The 23,805-nt window shown below is 43.9% G+C and overlaps 1 protein-coding gene across 3 annotated transcripts in view; it reads left to right on the top strand.

Moving 5' to 3' along the window:
* The first annotated feature begins 2,825 nt into the window (after positions 1-2,825).
* The window catches only part of trpv4 (transient receptor potential cation channel, subfamily V, member 4), a 124,957-nt gene continuing 103,977 nt past the window's right edge, over positions 2,826-23,805 (top strand). For all 3 annotated transcript variants that reach the window (XM_068054757.1, XM_068054756.1, XM_068054755.1), the window contains exon 1: positions 2,826-3,073. The gene's annotated coding sequence lies outside the window, so the exon portion shown is untranslated. The remainder of the gene's footprint in view (positions 3,074-23,805) is intronic.

Here is a 23,805-nt window from a genome sequence, read left to right as displayed (position 1 = left end):
CCAGGACAAAGCAGCCCGCTTGATTGGCACACCATCCACAAACATTCACTCCCTCCACCACCGATGGACAGTAGCAGCAGTGTGTACCATCTACAAGATGCACTGCAGCAATGCACCAAGGCTCCTTAGACAGCATCTTCCAAACCCATGACCTCTACCACCTCGAAGGACAAGAGTAGCAAATGCATGGGGACATCACCACCTGCAAGTTCCCATCCAAGTCACACACCATCCTGACTTGGAACTATAGCACCGTTCCTTCACTGTCGCTGGGTCAAAATCCTGGAACTCCCTTCCTAACAGAACTGTGGGTGTACCTACCTCACATGGACTGTAGCGGTTCAAGAAGGCGGCTCACCACCACCTTCTCAAGGGTAATTAGGGATGGGCAATAAATGCTGGCACAGCCAGTGACACCCACATCCCGTGAATGAATAAAAGAAAACCCTGTCAAGACCCCTCAGGATCTTATATGTTTCAATCAAGTCACCTCTTACTCTTCTAAGTTCCAGTGGATACAAGCCTAGCCTGTCCAATCTTTCCTCGTAAGACAGCCCACTCATTCCAGGTATTAGTCTAGTAAACCTTCTCTGTACTGCCTCTAATGCATTTACATCCTTCCTTAAATAAAGAGACCAATAATGTACACAGTATTCCAGATGTGGTCTCACCAATGCCCTGTATGGCTGAAGCATAACCTCCCTACTTTTGTTTCAATTCCCCTCGTGATAAACAATAACATTCTATTAGCTTTCCTAATTACGTGCTGTACCTGCATACTAACCTTTTGCGATTCATGCACTAGGACACCCAGATCCCTCTATATCTCAGAGTTCTGCAATCTCTCACCATTTAGATAATATGCTTCTTTTTTATTCTTCCTGCCAAAATGGAAATTTCCCACTTTCCCACATGATACTCCATTTCCAGCACTTTTTGTTTTTATTTCAGATTTCCAGAATCTGCAGTATTTTGCTTTTACAGTTTCTGGATAGTTCAATCGTAAAGTAAGTTATTATTAGGCAAAGTACTTTCTTTAACACTTGGTTTATAGTTCAGAGTCGCCTTGAATAAGTACGACTGCCCAATTATAGAAACTTTGCAATACAATGGGTAGCAATACAGAAGGTATAGCAATTGCTACAGCATGTGCGCTTGATCACATAGAAGTGGTGTGGCAGCACCGTTTTCAGAACAGGTAGGCCCTGGCTGTTCTGTGTAAACAACAAGATGCTCAAGTGAATAAAAACATTGCTTGGTGTAATGAAAAGCCATAAAGGCCAGAAGGTCCAACATTTAATTCCCATGCCATGTTGAGTTAGCTGATTTCAACTGGGGAAGCAGCTGGGGTACAAAAATTATCTTCAGAGTCTAGGTACGGAAGAGAAAAAGTTAGTTAGGGTTTCTGCTTCTGACAACTAGTCAGTAACCTCTGGTGGAAAGTACGCATGGATAGATGTCCAGTAGATGTCCAGCTCTGATGCTCCTCCATAGATGAACAGGCTGTTCAAGCTCACCGACTAGATTCACACTTGAAGTGTAGTCACTGGCACAATACCGTGGGGCTACCAGTACCTAAAGACAATAGCCCTGAAATTCCTGGATGCCCCTTCTGCCGTGAAATCCGATGGAGCTGAACCCCCAACTGTCCTTGCCCAAAGGCAAAGACCTGTCCCAAATCCCAGAATCATTTGTATAACTGGAGTGGGTGCATAGTGCCTGAAAGGGTGCTTTCGAGGTGCCTATGATTAACATCTCATCCTAACCATGTCACTTCCAATTGTGCAGTACTGAAGTAGGTTATGTCCTTGGGTCTCTAAACTCTCAAGCATCTAACTCATAGGCAAGATTGCTACTCTGAGCCAGGGCTGACACCGAATACCCGATACTATGCATGAGATCTTCAAATCGTAATTGCATATCTACCAAGTTGTTCATTTTCAGCTTTGTCCTGGTTATTGATAATCGATGTAAACAGTAGCAAATAACATGACAATTTCAGCGTAGCTACTGAGGTTAACCTATCTTGTGCAAAGGTGACTAAAGGATTATCTTATTGCAGAACCAATGGAAAGGTGTACAATGTGGTTTGCTATTAAGTCATGGAGACCAGGTAGGTCCCACGTTCGATCCCTGGCCCATACCCGGTTAACTGATCTCAGCCGTGATGGAGGAGTTATTATAAATGTCATTAGTATCTCCTTCAGCGGCTCGATTTCAAATTTTGTTTGCTAACGTTGTGAAGCGCTTTGGGATGTTAAAGGTGCTACACAAATGTAAATTGTTGTTGGTATCTTAATATCAGGTAGGGAGGGGGAAGATAAGTCAGGGCGTGAATATGGGGTGAGAACAGGATTGGTCTTGTGAAGCCTCCACGGTGGAATAGTGAGATTCGAGACTATGTTTGTTGTCCTTGCAACCGTATGAGGAAAAATATGGCAATAAAAATGAAATAAGAACAGAAAATTATTGAAATATTCAGCAGGTCTGGCAGCATCTGTGGAGAGAGAAGCAGAGTTAACGTTTCAGATTCCAGCATTCTCAGGTCTTTGCTTTTCTATTACAATAAAAATGAAATTGGGACTAGTTAGAGATCTAGAGTGAAGTGCTAAGTGCAATTCTTTCTCAGAACAAATGAATTACATTTGGGGGAGGGCTCACAGATTAAATGGCAGGAGCTAATCAGGAAGGATGTTGCAAAGATTCCACTTCATGCAACGAAGCTGCATGACGCTCAGCAATTTCGGTTCCAGAACAGTAAATCAGGCAATGTACCTTTAAGAGGTGGAATCCGAAAATCGGGGCTGCAGATTGGGAGGAAAAAAAGGAAAGCGATCTGAAAAAGACGCGAGAAGAGTAACAGCCAGGGAAATAAAGTACAGTAAACCGGAGTGGAAAGGAAATCCTCAGAACTGTTTTATGATTAAATTAAAATCCAATGGGTCCGATTCTTTGTGTTTTCCTGTAGCCAAAATCTGCCTTAAGTGAAAGAAATCCGACTGAAAGTTTGAATCAAACCCGCTCCGCGCTGCTCTCTGCTGGGAAAGTACAGACACCGACAAACTACCAGAAAGTAAGTTTCAGCTTTTCCCGTTATCTTTCGTCCTCCGTCTGCTGTTCTTTCTTCTCTCTTAATGAGTGAGTTTGAGTTCATGCCTCTTTAGCTCTCTCTCTCACCCGCTCTTCCCCGTGTCCTTCCTCTCCCATTCTCTAGCCTGATCTGTCTGAGTCTCTTTGTCTCTGATTCTGTCCTTATCTCTCTCTCTCTCGGTCTTACGTTAAGCAATTTCTCTGGCTCTATCATCATTGTATCTTTTGCTATCGGTGTGTAGGGCTAGTGCTCGACTCGAAGCTAGGAACGTCAGTTGTTGGTTAACTCTAGACGTCACTTAATGATTTGCCCTTAACAAACTATACGTTCGGGGAACAAAAAAAAATAACAAAGCAAACACCAAGTAACATTTGTACAGCGCCTTTAATGGGATAACACACAGCCTGGGCGCAGTGACTGTGGAGTCACTGGTTAGTAAAAATCTTTATAGCTCGGGATTGTCAAACATTTTTTGAGTATCTGTCAAACAGCTCTGTTGATGATGTCCGTCCAGCCATTGTGTCTGCCCTAAGAGCAGGGACTAACTCAATTTAGGATATTGAGTAAATAGAGTTGGTGTACATTACAGATCAGCCATGATTTCATAAAATGGTAGAACAGGCTGGAGGGGCTGAATGGCTTACTCCTGTTCCTGAGTCTCTAAAGCAAGAGATTCTTGAGTTACCTATTAGGGACGAATAGCTGAGGTGATTTCCCATGGCCTTCCTCACTGTCTTCAAATTGCCTTCTCCAAGTGGGCTGCAACCAAGGCTAAAGAACCCAATCTACCCTTAACGAAGAGTGGGGGTGGGTGTGTGTGGGGGGGGGGGGGGGGGGGGGGGGTTTGGGAACCTGGGGGTACTTCCATCCGTTGGACACCAACTAAGTATCCAGAGCCGGTGCTCTGTTCTCTGACAATCAAATACCATTAAAACTTCCTACCAAACCAACTGGCTTCTTGCAACTTTAGGTGTTAAGCTAACAGTTTCCAGTGGGCAGTTACTAAATGTTAGTTAAGCTGCCATCAGTCGCCTGAAGATAGAAGCGATGTGTCTTCCAAATGATTGACCAACGGGTTGGAATTCTACAGCAAGAGTAAACCTGTGTATATTTAAATAGTAATAGGTCTGTCATGCTGCAAGTTATGTGGATCATCTGGATGTGTCAAACGCTTCCCCTTGCTGCAGTTAGATTTAATCCTTGATTGAGTACCAGAAACTGCAGGTTTGCTGGGACTGACTGATTTCCCCATACCTCCACAGATATACACCAATATATACAGATATACACATGCATTTATTTAATTCCTCCCCCTCCCTAACACTGAACCTTTCAGACGGATGCACTGTCATTTTACCAGCAGCTCACTGCCTGCTTGTTCTAATAGTCTGCAGTGAAATTAATTTGAGGCAGTTCCTGGTGGATGGAGATTATAGCACTAAACCATCTGTAATAATTCTGAAGTAAATGAGAGTTTGACTTACAGAGGCTATTAGGATGGCTGGTATGGGAAATGGAAATGGTACACTGGTGCAGCTTCTGAGGTTATAGTCAATTAATATTGTTTTCCCTCACCCCTCTTTTTAAAGAAGGTGGGTGTATGGATGTGAAGATAAGGTAGTAGAGGATGCCTTTCAGCTTTGTAAAAGAAGGAGTTACATTTATATAGCTCTTATCACAACCTGAGCTTAAAGCATTTTACAGCCAGTGAAATATTTATGAAGTGTAGTCACTGTTGTGATGTAAGAAACCCAGCAACCAATTTTCACACAGCAAGCTCCCACAAACAGCAACGTGATAACAACCAGATAATCTGATTTTAGTGATGGTGGTTGAGGGATAAATATTGGCCAGAACACTGGGGGAAGCTTCCCTGTTCTTCTTTTGCATCCACCTGAGAGGGCAGGCAGGGGATTCAGTTTAATGCCTCATCCGAAAGACGTCACCTCTGACATTGCAGCACTCCCTCAGTACTCCACTGCAATTTGTAGGGATTATTTAAAATTTAGAATTATTTTTCCTCCTCCATCTATTTGGAATGATTTGTAACGTGGAGTGAATGGTGGACCTCAGACAGACTTGGGGATGCTACTTTGCCTTGCAGTCCCCACCATTGCATAGCTGTACTCTCCTGCAATAGACTTGTGCATTTGTCCATTAGCAGTGAACTATAAAGTGAGCGGTACAGATGAGACCTGGTGTTTATAGTATCCACACTGTGCTGACTTGAAGAGGTGTTGGTTCAATCAGTGGGAATGCAGAATGCAGTGGTGTTGCACATGGCTGAGAGGATCAAATTCTTTTTGTTGCACATTAACTAAAGTAAGTGAAGCACCTTGGGGCATTTTACTGCATTAAAAACACAATTTAAATGCACATTGCTCTTGTTTACTGCTACTCTGTCGATGAAATCTGCAGTGAACTCTGAGTGTGAACAGTATTTGCCAAACATTCCCCACCAGGAATGGCGACTGTACAAATCCTATCATCTACAGTACCCTCAGTCTTTACCTAAGGCAACACCAACATAAATGTTGGAATGTACAGCTGCAGTCTAAAGAGCCCCTGCTGTATTCAGAATTTGGTCATAATGGAGAACATTATCATTGGGGGTCAGACGGTAGAGTTTATAAAGGATCTGGCTTTTTCATGTTTTCTCCTATTGCCTTCACTCGCACCATACTACTTCTTATTCACTTCCATTATACAGGATTCCTGATCCAAATGTTCCTCATTTTCTGTGGAGGGAGAGAAACAGAGTTAACGGGCTGGATTTTACCAGCCCTCTGGGGTGAGAGGCTGGCTGGGGGCGGGGGAGGTGGGGGATGCTGTAAAATGGTTAGGGAAGGTGGATGGTGGAGTGCCTGTCGTCTTCTCACCGCCATGACATTTACCAGTGGCGGGGAAGGTGGAGGTTGGCCCTAGTGTCGAGAGGCCAATTGAGCCATCTACATAGCCAATTAAGGGCCTCTTCCTGCCGCGGCTTGCATTTTACCAGTGGTGGGTGGGCCCTCTGCCGTGTTGGGAGACCACCTGGTGCACCCTGCCAACCTCCCTGAGGGCTCTGGGTGGGGTGGGAGTGCCCTCTTCCTCAGGCACTGTTTGGCCCACAGAGGGGCTCCCCCACTGCTGCAATGGCTGCCCCTGTGGCAACCCCATACCTGCCCTCACCAACCCAACACTGCCCCTCGCCAGGCCTGCCTGACTGACCCCAGCTCCCCCGCTCCCACTTACCTTGTTGGAAGGACGGCGTCCATCGATGGTGTCTTCTTCTCCCAGGTGCAGTCACAGCAGTGGCCACCACCCCTGATGAAGCTGGTGAGTTTGCTGAGCAGCCGGCCCTCCAATTGGCCAGCAGCTCCTGGGGGTGAATGGCCATCCTTTAAAGGGACAGCAGCCCCAATGACAACTAATTAGTTGCCTGAACCCCATGAAATGCAACCAGGGGTCCCGCAAATGGCCGAGGCAAGGTTACCCCAACTTTCTGGCTTGTTGTCGGGACCAGTTTAGCCCAATGTTTCACAAGTTCTGACAAAAGGTCACAGACCTGAAACATTAACCCTGTTTCTCCCTCTCCACAGATGCTGTCAGACCGGCTGAGTGTTTCTAGCATTTTCTGTTTTTATTTCAGATTTCTAGCTTCCGCAGTATTTGCTTTTGTGTTCCTCAGTATTGGTTACTGATATACAGAGCACTGAATGTACTGAGTTAATTGGCAAATTTAAGTCAGTCATACCTTTGTAAACCTAATCACACTTGTGTAGGTGCAAGTTTTTAATTGAGTTTTTCTATTTTGTTTCCACCAAGTTGCTGAATAACTGGTTAAGAACAACAACAACTTACTTTTATATAGTGCCTTTAATGTAGTAAAATGTCCCAAGATGCTTAAATGGCCTCCAGGATGCCGATTGACATTTTTAAATAAGAAGTTTCTAGAAACCCTAACATTTTTTGGCTGGCAAGCTGTGTGTTTATCAGTGTTGGGTGGTACTTTATTTGATTGTGGTGTAAACATGTTACTGTGCTGCTTAGGAGGCTGTTCTGCAATATTGGCTGCAAGGCTACCTTCATTAATCTTCCTGCAGAGTGTAAAAGGTTTTCTGTGATGGTTAAAGGTTGTGTTTTCCCTGGAAGTTTTCTTAGACTGCGATTGTTGGTCATCCGTTGAAACTATCCAGTCACTGAAAAGCTATTATCAATGAGACTAACCATACAGTGGTATGCATCTCAACTTCACTTGACTGCATATACCAAAACAAATGATTCTAATCTTGGTGAGGGCACACTTGGAGTACCATATGCAGTCCTGGGTATCCTGTCTTGAAAAGGCCAGTGGTGCATTGGAGACATGTCTAAGAAAAGTGTGATAAGGATGACTCAGAAGCTCTGAGTTATGAGGAGAGATTCACGGAAGTTTGCTTACTTACAAAGAGCAAAGAAGATTAAGAGGGCATGTGATCCTGGTTTTTAAAGTGCTGAGAGCATTGGAAAGAACTCATTGATTTGGAAGGGTTAGATGATTGATGAAGTGAAGGCTGCAGACGTGGAGTGTCCCTCATCCCTCACAATATGGAGCAGGCAAGTGAGAGAGATCCCACAGTGTAAGTTCCTGACCTCAACTAGTGAATTAGTAGTGTTCTCATATGCCTTCAAGCAACCGGTGACAAACAGCATTAGAAGGAAGTGGGGAAGAGGTTACCAGATATTAAGTTCAATGGGACCAATTGAAGGGAAGGCACATAAAATATTTTTTAAAAGGGGAAAATGTAGACACCAGGAGTTTTCTTGGGAGAATGGGTGTTTTCCTGATTGGGCCCCTTAACTACCTGGCTACCTGAGGTTTATGTCAATCTTCGATTGAAGTTACAATGAATGGTCAGGAGAATTCCAGAGGAAACTCCCATCAAAAATGTGTAATTTTTAAAAGGCTGTGACGGTGGATCTTTCTCCTTAAAGAGGCATCTTGATGGTGAGATTGCCTCCTTAAAAGGGGTTCTGATTGTGACATTCTCACTTTTAGGGTGGGCTCTCATGGTGAGATTGTGAAGATATTGATGTGAGTTTTAAAAATGCTCGAACTCCATCATTAAATAATTTGTCACACTCTCAGTTTAGGTTCATGCATGAAGAAAAGGGGAAGGAGTGTGGGAGCATGGGGCAGAGAGGGAGAACACTAAAAACATGGCTGCAATAATAGGATTCTCTTTTTAGATGCAAGCCATACTATTGAGACTCCCTTTTTCGGGTGATGGTAAGACTCTGTATTTAAAGGCTGAGGTTAGCTGTGAGTCTGAATGAGAATATATCAAAGGATCAATTGTAGGAGTTGAGAGACTGTGTAGCTCTGGCTGTGTGTACGCATTACAGGGTTGGCCCAAAGCAACTATGTGGAGTCTGGATGATAGGTCTCGCACAGCTGTGTCACTGTGAAAGAAAATGCACACTTATATCCCAACGAGTGCCTCTGAGAGGGTGCTTGTGCTCTAGATTTTACTTAATAATGTGGTAAATCTTACAGTGCTCTGACATGCATCTCAGCCTAGGGTCTATTTGTCCTTTCATCCTCCTCTTCTAGTGCAGGTGCTGAATCGAATACCTTGTGCAGCTAGTTGTTCCTGATGAATCTGTCTGGACATTGACCATTGGCAGTTTATGTGACCATAGGGGAAAACAGAACTGATATTGTTATTATCTACATCATCATCAATGCTGCTTTGTAACCAGCCACTGAGATTGCAAAAGTACCTTCAGAGTTACTGCTCCCTCTCTGACCTTCCTTCACCCATGAGGAAGCATGGGACTGGGATCTCGAGAGCAACCTCATTCTGCATCACTCTGTGCCCCCCCCCCCATTCTGTGTCACTCTGTGCCCTACATTCTGTGTCACTTTGTAACCCCTCCCATTCTTGGTCACTTTGTGCCCCTTCTTTTCTGTATAACTCTGTGGCCCCCCTCATTCTGCTTTACTTTGTGGCCTTCCCCCAGTTCTGTGTCACTCTGTGGCCCCTCCCATTCTGGGTCACTGTGGCCCCCCTCCATTCTGTATCACATTGTGGCACCACCTTCTCGTGTCACTAATTGCCCTCCCCCCCCCCCCCCCCCCCCCATTCTGCGTTACTCTTCCCCCCCCCCACCCCCATTCTGGGTCACTTTATGCCCCCCCTCATTCTGCATCACTCTGTGGTTGCCCCCCATTTTATGTCACTCTTTGCACCACCCCCACCCCACCCCCCCACCGCCAACCTTATGCATCTTTCTGCGGTTCTCAGCTCCCTGCAAGACCAACAAATGAATTTGTCTGAAAAAGATATAACAAAATTGGTGCAAAATCTGAATTTTAAGAGAGCAGTCATTGGCAGCAACATTATGTACAATGCAGGACGGGGCTGTGTGCGTGGGGAGGTCTCAGATCCTGACCCGTCTCTGGGAAAGAGCATTTCATGTGATGAGTTTTCCAGCTTTTAATTGCGCTTCCTTTTTTTTTCTTTCAAACATAAATATTGGTTTTAGATTAGCTTTGGGGCAATGTTAACTCCTGACATGTCTTGAGTGGCCAGTGTTTACCACATGGGTTCAAACACAGCTGCTTCTGAGCAAATGCAAACCTTAGTAGACGCACCAGTTTGAGTCAATATATTTGTAAAAGCAAATTACAGGTGTGTGGACGATGGAGGGATGAGCACTGCATCATGGTGATTTCAGAATGTATGTAATAGGCTCTGAAACAGAGTTGTTGGGGGAAGGGGGAATTGATGAACATAGCCAGTGTAGTCACTCCAATTACAGGGCAAGCTAAAGCTCTCATATGTCCCGATGACTACAAATCGAAGGAAGAGACAAAAGCCTAATTACAGATTGCACACCAGCCCACCCCATGAGACCGGGATGGGGCAGTGTGTCAAGAGGACAAACCACATATATGAATGGCCATTTGTGTGAGGTAGCAGAGAGCAATTGCTGATTATACAACTGTGGCCTCGCATGAGTCTGCATCTTCAGGATAGCGGGCAAGTAAATTGGAGGGAAGCTGGAAGAGGAAAACAAAACAAAAAGTCTATGCCAAACAATCTCAGGATTTGGTACGTGCGCAGCTAGAATGCTTCTTTAAAGATGTGGTTATTCATACAGTTCTAGTTATATTGTAATTGAAAGATTTGAGATTATCTTTAGCTACTTGCCGGGTGTGGTCACCACTGGCTACAGCCGAAGGAACATCTTGACCCCACATGAAGGGGGTCACACCCTTGCCCTACAGAAACACAGCCTCCTCTGAAATAGCCTCCAGATGCTGCACCCTTTAATAAACTTGTGCTTTTTTTGTTTTTGGTATGTGTGCGTGCTATGGATGAAGGTTTTCATCAAATTTTAATACCACAACAGCACACTCGACATCCTCCCTGACGCGTGGCTGTAGCTTCACATGGGGGACTATACCTTTTCTGTAAATAACTCATTCCCCGCCATTAACCTTCTAGTATACTCTTAACTCCTCTGATTGTGGAGCTACTCAAATAGTTCCCCAGGAACAGGGGAGTCAGGGTTTGCTCCAGATGCTTTCCTCTTTCAACAAAATTTGTTTTGTGGCCTTTCATGGCTCAGTTAAATAATCTCACCAAATGCAGGGCAGATCAGGAAGGTCCCAGCTACAATCTTTGACCTGTGCTGAGTTAGATGATCAGCCAGCCAGGAGTAAGGACGCTACAGGTCCCTTCTGTATCCCTGGGCTATGGAGGGGACAGGTCAGCCACAGCTGCCGGTCTTGATGGCTGGGCTTTGACAGTCATTGTCCAAGCTCATACATGAAGAGTGGCCCTAGTAAACCAGGATAACTGGTAACCTTCCTGGTATATATAGCGCACTCCTACAACAAACATCAGCTGATTCAACAGAAGAGCCCCGTCAGTCATTTTCTAAAGTAAAAATGATCTCTGGGTATTTCTTTGGAGCTTCTCCCTCTCTGCTTTCATACCTGTGGCGGCAGTTTGCTGTAAATCCTACTTAAGCCCATAAACGGGGTTTCTGATGAAGTAATGGTGGTGGAACGTCAAGCCCTATGGAAATTCCTGGTGGATATTGCTCATTTCATCAAGTTCAGGCTACAGAAGATCTTGACCATCTCAAATTTATGTATTCATATATTCCCAAATTTCCCCATGAGTTTTTGTTCTACCTCTTATCCTCATTCCCCACGCTTAATCTTTTTTTTATATCTCTTTTGGTGTCTTCCATTCATTTCTTCTTTCTTCTCCTTCTAACTCTCTTATGTTGTCTCTAGTTCTTTCTCTGCTCCTTCACTAACTCTAAGCTTGAGGATTTTTATACTTTCTCATGCTGCCTCTCTCTTTATTTCTTCTGTGTACAATGGTAGAGGACTGATTCACTGCCTCCGTTATGCCGTCTTACACATCCTGTTGTAATCTTATAGTACACTGGGTCAGATTTAAATGTTACTGATTGCAGCAGGGGCTGTGGTCGGCAGAAGGATGATGTCTGGTGATGGTGGAAAGGGGGTAAGTCGATCACAAGCACTGTCAAAAGTAACTGTTGGATGTTTTTCATTTCATTATTTTTGGATGCATTTGAATGAGAAAATCTATTCTCAGAATTTCACACTGGTGTCATATATACTAACTGTCGTGTGAGAGAGAATTGAACTCAGGCAAGGAACAAGGTCAGGGAGGATCTTCAGCTTGTTCCAAGAGGTTTTCTTTATAGAAGAATGTTTCTCGATAATAGTCTTGACTCCTTTCTGAAGGCGCTGATATTGTGCTGGGTTATGCTTCCATGAGTGGCTGGTGTCCTCCAACACTTCTCCTGATTGACCACTGTTCATGTGGGAGTCTAGAACAGTAAGTGTTGGTAGGCTATTTGTTGATGGAAGTACCATCACAGCCAAGCCTACTCCTGTGATTATTGCTATGGTGGTAGATTTAGCAGCCATTCTGTACCAGTAATGTTCTACAAAGTACAATGAGATGAATAACCAGTTAATAGTGGTATTAGCTGAAGGAGGAATGTTGTCCATGAGTACTTCATGCTCCTGTTTAACATCCACCTGGGTTGAAGCTCTCATCCGAAGGACAGAATCTCCTAAGTATTAATTTAGGGTGTTAATCTAAGTTATATATGCAGTGTGGTTTGAACCCATAACCTTCTGACCCAAATTGAGTCAAGCTGCCACTTTGTAACTGCATGTTACTGACACAATGAGTGCCTAAAGTGTTCCATTTTCCAACAATAATATCTCTAAATCCCATTGACTGCAAACATTTAAAAATAAACATTGTTGGCTCTGTGAACTTCTCTCAGGCTATAACAGTGACTCTAAGCAACTGGTTGATAGGAGAGAACAGGAGTGGTCTGGAGGCACTCTGTTTGAATTTTCTTTTGCATTTGCAGACAAGTACCTCTCCTTCGGCCAGTGCTTGAAAATTATGAGGAGAGGCTCACTATGGGAACAATGCAGCAGATATAAGGGAGCTCTTGTAGGGGAATTTGTAACCACATTGATTCCTAAGTTTAAATATGGGAAGATGTTCATGTTTCAGCTTCGTGCTTTAATGAGTATCATCAGAGTGACACAAGTTATGGTGATACAGAATTGATGGTTGAATCATCTGGATCACCCATTTCATTCCCAAGAGCAGGGCTGTAAACAGCAATACTCAGGTTGTATTGAATTTTAAACATAATCAATAGCCTGGTGGTCAGGACTGAAAAGGTTCACCTCTGTTGACTATTGACAGACAGCTGAGTGCTTCTTTGCCGAAACACAAATCTCTCTCAACAAGGAGCAATTCCCAATCAAGATTAGGTATGAAAGGTTCTAAGCAATTCTGATGTATAAAATAGATGTGGGAGTATATTACACTGAAAGTATCTCCTCCCAATACAGGCACAGTGATACCTTTCCCCACTGTAAAACTAATATACAATAATAACAATACACCATCAACTGCATCCTCACTGTGAGCTTGGATTTTAAGAAATTTGAGTTGCAATGCCTGATGTCGTACTGTGCTGTGCAGAACAGGAAGATCCCTGATTCAATCCGTGGTTGGTGCTGAGTTATTGGACCACAGCCTGGGCAACAGTAGGAGAGCTATAATTGCTTTCGGTACTTACATTAGAAAGGGATAAAATCAGTCAGATTTCCCACTATCCAGTGACTCCTAATGGAAAGTGCAAGTTCTTGGACATTGAGTAAGGACAGGATTGGGCTCAGCTGAGTACCCAAATGCTGGAATAGCCAGCTACCACTCACCTGTCTAGCTATGACGAATGACAAGGTATCAGAGGGCCGCCTCCACCCATGGAACCAGCCCCTTTTCAAGGGGTCAACCAAGTGTCCTGCAAGGCGTGTTCCTTGATGACAGTGGCCCTTTAAGAAGTAAAATGATTAAGTGATTGTTGAGGGAAAAATATGTTAATTCGTTGCTTTGAAAACTAGAAATCCAAAGTGGAAATTAATAGTACACCGTCAGGAAATGTAGAAGTACAAAACCAACAGACTGTAACTGTTTAGGACTATCTTTTTTTGTACTGGACAACTAAAATGAGGTGGTAAGTGGATGTTCGGAAACGTTTAATTGAAGAAAGCTAATTTCATAGGACTCGTGTCTGACTATCCTCAATTATAACTTAGTACGTAAGATACTGAAAATCACTATCATTTAATTCTACTTCAAAAGAAAAAGTAGATTTTTAAAAGTATTAAAATAAGGAGTTAAAAGAAAATCCCCCATTCCAGAGCCGAGGCATACAATCTAAGAAATTCCCAGTCAATGTACAGTTAATTATGTTGGAAGTGAGCCATCCAACATGCTTTTCCTGCTCTCTGAGTTCTCACTGCATTGAAACCATGACTAGTTCCTACTCTAACTAATTATTTGCCAGGAAATGAAAGCTCTTGAGTTCCGTATGCTTCACATCGCCCTAAAATCCTCAGTCTTTTAAAGCACAGATTTAGTCTCACTAAACTATTGCTTCTTAACATATCTCATCTTCTCTGAACCTTGCTGGTGTCCTGCACTTTGTGCCTTTTTCCATCACTTAAAATAGGAAAGACGGTAGAATTGGTAAGAACATATGTTTTGGTAGGAAAGGGTATAATAGGGCATATGGAGAAAGGTGGGTAAATAGAGTTGCACTTCAGATCAGCCATGGTCTAATTCAATGGCAGAACAGGCTCAAGTGGCTGAATGGCCTACTCCTGTTGCAATGTTCCCATGAAATTTACTTTGTAGTGTTTTAGGCCCATGCTAAAAGATCTGTTCAGATACTTTTATCTCTCTTGAGTCTTGGTCTATGTTGTGTGGGAGGAAGGGAAATAGAACACATGTCAATGAGCTTTTTGTGGTTTGGTCAGTAGCCATGACAACCTGGGATTTGTGGGTTATGAGGCTGGATGTCTCAGTGGAAAGATTAATAAAACTAATACTCTGTATCCAATGGTGCTCTTGGCAACCCAAGGCTTGTGCTTATTTGAGTTGAATATCCATTCCAGAATCATCATAACTCCCCGGTTGTTAGCTTGAATTGCTATCTTTTAACAAGTTCAAATCCAAATGGTGGAAGATGATTTGAGTTTAGATGTTTCTTCGATAAAGATGAAAATGAATTGAAAACCTTAATATCTAATGCCTCTACATCATGACACAGAAATGAGTGAAAAAACTTGGACAGTTTATTTTGACTTTTCTTGCTCAGTTTAGAATTTTTGCAAGTAATTTTCAAAAGCCCACTCAAAATAAAGGACCTGCTGTTTCAAAATGGATGGATGGCCACTTTAGTGATCTAAAGCAACATTTCTCCATCAGTCTTGCTTTCAGCTATGATTGCCCCCCTCTCAGCAGGCAAAAGGCAGAATGATTGGTGCAGAGGAATAAAAATCAATCTCTTCCATGCCTTGATCTTTCAATATTCCTATTTTAGGATTTGGATAAAAAACAAAGGAGGAATTGTCTCAGGTATACCAGACCTGCTAATCTGGTGTTATTGCCACTTCTTAACAGTGGCAGGCAAAGAAATAAACACCTTTCCCTGCAGAACACTCAATCCCAGATTCCTGGTATGCACTATTACAAAATAGCACAGGGTAGCGAATCTGTTCCAAGATGTTATGCTGTGAGGCCAAAACATTCAAACATTTTTGTGGGAAGGGGCTGCAAATAATTATATATTTCCTGATATCCTTGTCTTAACTTCTGAAAGGCAGTCAGTAAGAATATAGTACCGGGATTATAGAGAACATTAATTATTACACAGCAGCAGAAATAACACACTCGTAATTCAACAAATACAGAAACAATATAAAGAAAGACCTTGCATTTATATAACGCCTTTCACAACCTGTGGATTTCCCAAAGCATTTTACAGCCAATGAAGTACATTCGAGGTGTTGTCACTATTGTGATGTGGGGAACTGCAGCGACTAATGCAAACAGCAAACTCCCACAAGTAGCAATGAGATAAACAGCGATGCAGGTTGAGGAGTAACTGCTGGCCTGGACACCAGGAGGGTCCCTGCTCATTTATGAATTGTTCTCTGGTGTCTTTTGGGCCCATCTGTGAGGGAAGATGGGGCCTCAGTTTATTATCTCATTTGAAAGACAGCACCTCTGATCAGTGCAGCATTCCCTCAGTACTGCACTGAAGTGTCAGTCTGGATTATGTACTCAAGTAGCTAGAGAGGGATTTAAACCCACAACCTTCTGACTCAGAGGTGAGAGTGTTACCCATTGAGCCAAGGCGTGCACCTAAAATATAGTGTACAGAGCTCTTGAGATACCATGGCCAGGATTTTCCCCTGGTGATGGGGTTCTCAATGTCCAGAAACCCTACATCACCTCTTCTGTGGAAGGCTCGCCGAATCTAATACCAATTAAGTACTTAAGTGGACAGCGGCAGGCCTTCCACGGGATCAAGGACCCCGGGGATGGATGTCCCACGCTCTTTCACTGAGCGGTGCCACCACTGCCGGTGGAGTATCTAGCCAAAGCCCAGGAGCAGCGCTGGACCCAGGTCACAGGTAGGTCAGGGTGGGAGAAGTTCCGCGGGGTGGGAGTCACGGGGAGGGGGGCGTAGGGGGGTTGGGAGGAAGGGCAGCGAGGTGGCTCCTGGCGCGCCACCTCCTTCCTGATGCCAGGTCCCTCATTCACCAACCCCCCCCCCCACCCAGAGCCAGAAAGTAGCCCATGTGGTTTTCGTGTTGTGCTTCCCATGCGGTGACAGGGCCACCTGCTGTCTGGCTAATTGTGGCGGCAGCGGGATGAGGCCCTTAATTGGTCATTAATTGCTCAGTTAAGAGCCACAATTGGCAGCGGGGCGGGAAGATCATTCACAGGCCTTCCCGTCCTAGACTTAATTTTGGCAGAGGCGGGAAGGTGGTGGGATCCCTACCTGCCACCATCCCACCCGATTATATACTCTTTCCGTCACCAAACCTGCTGCAGAGGAGAGCATTAAATTCCCTCCACCCATGCTTCCAATGCCCAGTGTGTCTCATATTGTCAGAAATCTAATAACTTCATGGATCCTCTGGGATCCCCTTACTGACTTCAGTTTGAAAACCTGCACTGGTAGGGATTGTAGGTTTTGTTGGTATTGGTGCTTGTGGCTTCTTGACTACTTTGAGAGATCGTGTTGGACTTCCAATCTTATTTTTCTCTGTATAATTATCATGTAGTGTAAAGCTTTTCTTTGTGGTCTTTCTGCAAGGGAAGGGTTCAGTAGTTTCACCAGAATATTCCAGCGCTCTTGCAACTATATTTTACAGGGAGATACATATCCTAGATGGATATGACTCTTATGATGGATGGTGAGCATTTAAAGACTTTTCTTCAGCACAACACTAACAATAATTTGCATTTATGTAGCACCATTAACGTACATAAAATATCCAAAAATGCTTCACAGAATTGTAATAAAAAGGATGCTGGGCCAAAAAAGGAGATTATGAGGATGGATGACCAAAACCTTGGACAAAGAGTTGAGTTTTAATGTAGGAATTCAAGGAGGAGATGGAGAGAGAGAGATGTGGAGGGGATTAAGAGAGGGATTCCAGAGCTTAGGGCATGTGTGGCTGAGGGCACAGCTGCTGATGGTGGAGTGAATGTACTCACAAGAAATCATAGCCAGACAAACAGCATTCAGGGAGGTTGTAGAGCTGAAGGAGTTTACAGAGATCGGGAGGGGTGAGACTATAAAGGAATGGTGATTTTAAATTTGAGGTATGAGTGAACGTACAACCAATGTAAGTCAGTGAAGACAGAGGTGATGGGTAAGCAGGACTTAAGGGTAAGATTTGGGCAGCAGAGTTTTGGATAAGTTGAAGTTTACGAAGGATGCAGGATGAAAAGTCAGCCAGGTGAACATTGGAATGGTATGTGTGGAGGTGACAATGATAAGGGTGAGGGTTTTTGTGTATGATGTGCTGAAGTAGGAGAGGAGGTGGAAGTAGGTGTTTCATGTGATAGAGAAGATCTGGAATGGAGTTGAATAGGACACCAAGGTGGAGGACAGTCTGGTTCAGCCTGAGAGAGGTTCTTTTGGAGGGGAATGAAATCAGTGGCGAGGGTATGGAGTGGGTGTCCAGTTTTGCAGAGTATGGTAATTACTTGAATTAGTTAGGTCTACTGTTATCGTGAGCACCTCCCCCACACCCCAATACCCAAAACTCTAAACATTTGGTACAAACATCAGTTTGAGTAGGAACACTTATATGTTTCCATAAGATCACCTCTCTCTTCTAAACTCCAGAGTATAGGCCAAAACTGCTCAACCTTTCCTCATAAGACAACCCCTTCATCCCAGGAATTAGCCTAGTGAACCTTCTTGGAACTGCTTCCAATGCAAGTTCTTTTGGGCCTCCTTATCTCGAGAGACAATGAATATGCGCCTGGAGGTGGTCAGTGGTTTGTGAAGCAGCGCCTGGAGTGGCTATAAAGGCCAATTCTGGAGTGACAGGCTCTTCCACAGGTGCTGCAGAGAAATTTGTTTGTCGGGGCTGTTGCACAGTTGGCTCTCCCCTTGCGCCTCTGTCTTTTTTCCTGCCAACTACTAAGTCTCTTCGACTCGCCACAATTTAGCCCTGTCTTTATGGCTGCCCGCCAGCTCTGGCGAATGCTGGCAACTGACTCCCACGACTTGTGATCAATGTCACACGATTTCATGTCGCGTTTGCAGACGTCTTTATAGCGGAGACATGGACGGCCGGTGGGTCTGATACCAGTGGCGAGCTCGCTGTACAATGTGTCTTTGGGGATCCTGCCATCTTCCATGCGGCTCACATGGCCAAGCCATCTCAAGCGCCGCTGACTCAGTAGTGTGTATAAGCTGGGGGTGTTGGCCGCTTCAAGGACTTCTGTGTTGGAGATATAGTCCTGCCACCTGATGCCAAGTATTCTCCGAAGGCAGCGAAGATGGAATGAATTGAGACGTCGCTCTTGGCTGGCATACGTTGTCCAGGCCTCGCTGCCGTAGAGCAAGGTACTGAGGACACAGGCCTGATACACTCGGACTTTTGTGTTCCGTGTCAGTGCGCCATTTTCCCACACTCTCTTGGCCAGTCTGGACATAGCAGTGGAAGCCTTACCCATGCGCTTGTTGATTTCTGCATCTAGAGACACTGGTTACTGGTGATAGTTGAGCCTAGGTAGGTGAACTCTTGAACCACTTCCAGAGCGTGGTCGCCAATATTGATGGATGGAGCATTTCTGACGTCCTGCCCCATGATGTTCGTTTTCTTGAGGCTGATGGTTAGGCCAAATTCATTGCAGGCAGACGCAAACCTGTCGATGAGACTCTGCAGGCACTCTTCAGTGTGAGATGTTAAAGCAGCATCGTCAGCAAAGAGGAGTTCTCTGATGAGGACTTTCCGTACTTTGGACTTCGCTCTTAGACGGGCAAGGTTGAACAACCTGCCCCCTGATCTTGTGTGGAGGAAAATTCCTTCTTCAGAGGATTTGAACGCATGTGAAAGCAGCAGGGAGAAGAAAATCCCAAAAAGTTTGGGTGCGAGAACACAGCCCTGTTTCACACCACTCAGGATAGGAAAGGGCTCTGATGAGGAGCCACCATGTTGAATTGTGCCTTTCATATTGTCATGGAATGAGGTGATGATACTTAGTAGCTTTGGTGGACATCCGATCTTTTCTAGTAGTCTGAAGAGACCACGTCTGCTGACGAGGTCAAAGGCTTTGGTGAGATCAATGAAAGCAATGTAGAGGGGCATCTGTTGTTCACGGCATTTCTCCTGTATCTGACGAAGGGAGAACAGCATGTCAATGGTCGATCTCTCTGCACGAAAGCCACACTGTGCCTCAGGGTAGACGCGCTCGGCCAGCTTCTGGAGCCTGTTCAGAGCGACTCGAGCAAAGACTTTCCCCACTATGCTGAGCAGGGAGATTCCACGGTAGTTGTTGCAGTCACCGCGGTCACCTTTGTTTTTATAGAGGGTGATGATGTTGGCATCGCGCATGTCCTGGGGTACTGCTCCCTCGTCCCAGCACAGGCATAGCAGTTCATGTAGTGCTGAGAGTATAGCAGGCTTGGCACTCTTGATTATTTCAGGGGTAATGCTGTCCTTCCCAGGGGCTTTTCCGCTGGCTAGAGAATCAATGGAAGTATATCCCGCCTAAGTAAGGAGACCAAAACTGTACGCAATACTCTAGGTGCGGTCTCACCAATGCCCTGTAGAGTTGTAGCAAGACTTCCCTACTTTTATACCACATTCCCTTGCAATAAAGGCCAACATTCTAATTGCCTTCCTAATTACTTGCTGTACCTGTATGCTAACTTGTTGTGATTTATGTACAAGGACACGCAGATCCTTCTGTACCGCAGCATTCTGCAGTCTCTCTCCATGTAAATAATATTCTGCTTTATTATTTCTCCAGCCAAAGTGGACAACCTCACATTTTCCCACATTATACTCTGCCAAATGTTTGCCCACTCACTTAACCTACCTATATCTTTTTGCAGACACTTTATGTCCTCCTCACAACTTGTTTTCCTACTGTCTTTGTATTGTCTGCAAATTTGGCAACAATACACTCTGTCCCTTCATCCAAATCATTAATATAGATTATAAATAGTTGAAGCCCAGCACTGATCCCTGTGGCACTCCACTAGTTACAGTTTACCAGCCTGAAAATGCCCATTTATCTGGACTCTCTGTTTCCTGTTGGTTAGCCAATCCTCTATCCTTGCTAATATATTACCCCCAATACCATGAACTCTTATCTTGTGGAGTAACCTTACCTTATCGAATGCCTTTTGGAAATCCAAATGCACTACATCTGCTGGTTCCCCTTTATCCACCCTGCTTGTTACATCCTTAAAGAACTAGGGACAGGTGGGGATGTTTGGTAGGAATATGGGATTAGTGTAGGATTAGTATAAATGGGTGGTTGATGTTCGGCACAGACTCAGTGGGCCGAAGGGCCTGTTTCAGTGCTGTATCTCTAATCATAATCTAATCTAAACTCTAAAAAATTTGTCAAACATGATTTCCCTTTCATAAAATCATCTTCATTCTGCCTGATTGCATTATGATTTTCTAAATGCCCTGCTATTACTTCCTTAATAATGGATTCTAGCATTTTGGGCGGCACAGTGGCGCAGTGGTTAGCACCGCAGCCTCACAGCTTCAGCGACCCGGGTTCAATTCTGGGTACTGCCCGTGTGGAGTTTGCAAGTTCTCCCTGTGTCTGCGTGGGTTTCCTCCGGGTGCTCCAGTTTCCTCCCACAGCCAAAAGACTTGCAGGTTGATAGGTAAATTGGCCATGATAAATTGCCCCTAGTAGAGGTAGGTGGTAGGAGAATATAGGGACAGGTGAGGATGTGGTAGGAATATGGGATTAGTGTAGGATTAGTATAAATGGGTGGTTAATGGTCGGCACAGACTCGGTTGGCTGAAGGGCCTGTTTCAGTGCTGTATCTATAAATCGAAAATCATAAATCTATTTTCCCAATGACAGATGTTAGGCTAACTGGCCTGTCGTTTCCTGCTTTCTGTTGCACCCCGCACCACCACCCCCCCCATCCCCACTTTCTTGAATAGTGGTGTTACATTTGCGGTTTTCCAATCTACTGGAACCTTTACTCTCATACACTAATTTCTCCCTCTTTTTTTTATCATCTTCTGCTGGTTTCTAAAATTTTCCCAATCTTCTGACCTCCACTAATCTTTGCAGCATTTTATGCCTTTTCTTTCAATTTGATACCATCCTTAACTTCCTTAGTTAGCCACGGATGGTGCATCCTTCTTATACAATCTTTCTTTCTCAATGGAATATATTGTTGTTGAGAATTATGAAATATCTCCTTAAATGTCTGCCACTGTTTCTCTACTGTCTTACCTTTTAACTTATTTTCCCAGTCCACTTAGCAAACTCTGTTTTCATAACCTTCATGCCTTTATTTAAGTTTGACACTAATCTCAGACCCAAACTTCTCATCCTCAAACTGAATGTGAAATTCTATCATGTTATGATCACTCTTGCCTAGAGGATCCTTTACTGTGAGGTCATTTATTAATCCTGTCTCATTACACATCACCAGGTCTAAAATAGCCTTCTCCCATATTTTTTCCAGAATGTATTGTTCTAAGAAACTGTCCCTAATACACTCATTGAACTCATCCTCCAGGCTACCTTTGCCAATTTGATTAGTTTAACTTACGATGAAGATTAAAATTACCCACGATTATTGCAGTACCTTTCCTGCAAGCCCCCATTATTTCTTGATTTATATTTGTCCTACAGTGCAGCTACTGTTATGGGACCTATAAACTACACCCACGAGTGACTTCTTTCCTTTGCTATTTCTTACTACCACCCAACTGATTCTAAATCTTGATCTTCCGAGCCAAGATCATTTCTCACTACTGTACTGATCGCATCCTTTTATTTACAGAGTGACCCCACCTCCATTTCCTTTCTTTCTATCCTTCAAATATCAAATAACCTTGAATATTCAGTTCCCAGCCTTGATCACCTTGCAACCAAGTCTCTGTAATGGCTAACATAGCATACGCATTTATTTCTATTTATGCTATCAGTTCATCCATGTTGTTACAAATGCTGCGTGCATTCAGATAAATTCTGTCTTTTTACCATTTTCCCCTACACTGACCTTATTTGCTGGTGCACTATTATGTTTGTACGCTGTGTCCCTTTCTGTCACACGCTGGTTATCATTACCCGTATCGTTACCCTGCACTATTGCCTTGTCCTTTCTCGCTAACTTTCTAAATTTCCCCTCACTTGATCACTCCCCCTCCCCCCACTATTTAGTTTAAAGCCCTCTCTACAGCCTTAGTTATATGATTCGCCAGGACACTGGTCCCAGCGGGGTTCGAGCGAAGGTCGTCCCAATGGTACAGCTCCCTCTTTCCCCAGTACTGATGTCAGTGCCCCATGAATCAAAACCCATTTCTCCGAAAGCAATCTTTCACTACACATTCAACTCTCAGAACTTATTTGCCCAATACCAATTTGCTCGTGGCTCAGGTAGTAATCCAGAGATTATTACCGTTGTGGTTCTGCTTTTCAATTTAGTTTTAAAAAACTTTGGGAACGATTACCTCATGAACATGAAAACCAGTATATAAGGCAGGATTTGGCACTTCTCCAATTCCGACAAGGTCATGTGGGATAAAGTTAATGAAGCCTGACAGTATATTACAGTAGCATTAACTTTGGATAAAATGCTATTCTATTAATGTAACGATAAAACATTTTTTAAAAATGTAGAACACTTTTAGTGTTGCAATGCATTTTGTATCTATTCCCTTTTATGTTATACCTAAGATAAAAGACTATTAATTCATGGGACTACACTTCTGCAGCATGCTTTATTTGAACAAGTTGACTTTATAAAGGAAGCATTGTTACGCTGTTGTAAGTGCCTCATTATGTTCGAGTGTAATTTCACAAAAGTGCTAGAAACATTAAAAATATGTGTGGTTAGGGTCTGCTCATAATGATCTTGCTGTGATGCCGGCAGAAAAGAGAGATGTTACTTAGTTCCTTTATGGGATTGGATCTGTTAACATAACTGCTGCCATGGCAGTAGCAAGGCTGTCAGCAGCATGGCAGCATGACTGTCACCAGGACAGGAGCAGGCCTGTCATCAGGCAAAGCCTATCTCTGGAACAGAAGCTAATCTGTCACCAAGACAGAGCAACAACAATTACTGACTAACTTCAAAAGAACTTCAAATGCTTTGGGACATTGCGAAGTCTTGAAAGGCACTATATAAATGCAGGTCTTTCTTTAGGGTAGGAACAGGCAGCCTTCCCTGTTAGGCCAAAAATGCTTTCAAATCCCCAGTGCAAACTTGCCAAATTTCTCAATTGAACTAAATTGCCATTAATTGTCCACTAGGTCTCCAGCCCCTTGCCCAGCGTGTTTATTCTTCATGTGAGAGTGCCTGGATGGCGAATGTTGTTATTTGATTCTAAGGGGATTTCACTGACTCAGTGTTGCCTCCACTTTCTAGGGTTTTGTTTACCAATAAGGAACAGAAAGCCTGCCTGACCTTTCTGCGGTCTAACGGTGGGAGAGAGGGAGAGCGCGATTTTACTAAAGGAAGTGTCGCATTCTTTATAAGTGACCTGCTATGTTAAAGTGTGATTTCCTGTTGACCTGGCTGAAATCAGCTTGCTCAGCACAGACTGATGAGGAAAGCTGGGAACTTCTTGGCTGAAG

Source organism: Heterodontus francisci, chromosome 23, assembly GCF_036365525.1.
Source record: "Heterodontus francisci isolate sHetFra1 chromosome 23, sHetFra1.hap1, whole genome shotgun sequence".
Lineage (NCBI taxonomy): Eukaryota > Metazoa > Chordata > Chondrichthyes > Heterodontiformes > Heterodontidae > Heterodontus > Heterodontus francisci.
The sequence above is the reverse complement of the archived record's forward strand: the minus strand, read 5'-3'. Positions and strand labels throughout refer to the sequence as shown.